The sequence below is a fragment of the Aptenodytes forsteri genome, unplaced genomic scaffold, assembly GCF_000699145.1.
Source record: "Aptenodytes forsteri isolate BGI_AS27 unplaced genomic scaffold, ASM69914v1 Scaffold119, whole genome shotgun sequence".
NCBI lineage: Eukaryota > Metazoa > Chordata > Aves > Sphenisciformes > Spheniscidae > Aptenodytes > Aptenodytes forsteri.
This window is the reverse complement of record NW_008796165.1, coordinates 11,803,836-11,806,206: the sequence shown is the minus strand read 5'-3', so window position 1 is coordinate 11,806,206 and position 2,371 is coordinate 11,803,836.

Sequence of the window (2,371 nt, the reverse complement as noted above, 5' to 3'; positions counted from 1 at the left end):
GTGTGGTGCTTAGTTGCTGGCTGGGGTTAAACCACGACAGTCCCCACCGCCGTATCCCCATCCTGGTCCCTGTGCTGAAAGCAAACATCCTTTTTTACCCCCGTGCTGCTGAATGCACTCAGTTAAAAATTCAATCTTTGCATCTTCCCAGTGAGCTGGAGCACTTCTACTGTCCCTTCTTGCAGCTGCGAAGCTGCAATTCAGAGGCATTAAAGCCAAGATCATAAACCAGTACCTATTAACACTGCCTGCCCAGCTCAAACCACCCATCTCCCAAGTCCTTGGAGTAAGTTAGCATTTTGTGTGATGCATTTTTGTTGTTGCTAATGCAAGTCACTGCTCTGAGGTTGCTGAAGTCATTCACTCCAGGGAGAGTTTCTGGATACCTGGTCCATGGCTGGAAATTTTTGCTGTATGTATCTCACCTATCTTCACCTAGGAACACTGTGTGAAGCGTGGGCTGGATTTATTTCTGCAGGGTGGTAGTTCTTTGACTAAAACACAAGGCACACATTTTTCTGCAAGGTTGTGTCTCATCTCATTCATTGCAGCTTGGTTGCTGCGAGTGAGTTTTCCTCCTGAAGTCAGTGTAGCACCAGACCTTTTCTCCCTCTTTTTCTCTTTATCTTACCCACTGTAACTACACAGAGAGAGTAGACCAAGGACAGCTGGATGGATAGGAGGCATTTAATGGAGATGGCTTTAGTTCCCCGTGAAGTTGGTAGACTGAGCCACGGGGCTCACTCCTCCCCTTCTTGTCTGTAGGACTTTTCTACCAGTGTTGGTGAGATCAGGCCCATTTCTTTCCTGTGGTTAGATGACAGAAGGCAAAGTGAGAATCCTCCTTTTCTTTTAATATATTAGCCGGTGATGGCTAATGAAAAGCTGAAAGATATTTTTTAACTGTAAAGTGAGTAAGATATAACCTATACGGACAGCAAAGTATCCATGTGGATGGAGGTGTTAAGTATGGATAAATAAGTACATGGCTGTTTAAGAAGCACCTTATTCACCTGCCTAAAAGACCTGCCATCCTATTGATCTCAGATATATGAATTTATGGCCTTGTTACAAATTTTCTGATGCCTCAGCTCCCTAACATTGAAACATTCATTCAAAGTAGCTATAGCTTTACAAATAGATTTTTTTTTTTTCAGAAATAGAGTTTTTCCATCTGTTTGTTCCATTTTCCCATCTGTTCCTCCAGCCTCATAGTCTTGTTCAACCTGTTTACAAAGATTGCCTTTAAGTGAATATATATATATATTTTTTCCATTCCAGGACAATTGTTTCTTTCATAGTGGTTTGATTTGTTCTTAAACTGCCTCTCTGAACTACTCCGGGCACTTTTTCTGCTGACCCATTTACCTTTCCAATACGTGCTTTAATCCATCAACATGACCGTATGCTTTAAGGCCACGAGGAGTTCTTGTGTGATGCACAGTGATCACTGTGGCAGGGCTAGACCGTGACCTGTGGCTAGATCCCAGTGAGAAACCTGGCATGCCCCGCGGATGGCACTATGGTGTCCACCTGGGTACCACAAAGGTGGATAACATCAGGGCATTTCCAGGAGTGCTGCTCTTGGTGAACAGGATGAGTCAATTTAGGCATGATGCTTTTTTGCTACACCAAAATAGGACTCGCTGCTACCAGAAGAAGCAGGGTAGTAGACAACCCAATGATTGCACTCTGCCGCAATATGTGCTCTCCACCACAATGTTGTTTAGTCACCTGCTCAGGGGCATTTTCTGCACTCATCTAGTGTGACCCAGGTGTTGCTCAGCGGCTAGACATCTTTTAAAAAAGAGTTATCAAACAATTCAGAAACATGAGCAGCTTGTGATAAGAAGCAGATAAATTTAAAATGAAGAATAAATTACCAATAAATAAACTGCCTGTTATCAGTAGAGGCCTCCACTGAAGATGGTCTTGCAGCACCTCACAAGTGTTCCTTTCACTGAAGAACCTCTAGTAGCTTCTGAGTAGTTACTAGATAGAGATTAAGGTACCCAAGGCAGTCCCCAGCCCATGTTGGACCAATCTAGAAGAAATTCTCAGGAATCACTAGCTGGTATTTTATTCCAGTTAGATCAGAAGCTGGACTGGATTCGTCTCTGTAATTGTCTGAGAGACACAAGTAAGTGCCCTGTATCATTTCTGCTACAAAGAGTAGATTTTTGGTGGCCTTGCTTCTCTCCAGGCCACCCAAAAAGTGATCTTTGATTTGTCAAAATAATTCTTTATGCAGAGGAATGGAGAACTTGGAAGATATCCAAAAATGTGTTAATCTACACTTTTTAAATCTCTTTTTATATGTAAGGGGGGGGGGGGGATCATATAAAAATTTTTAATAAAATGGTGTTAGTTT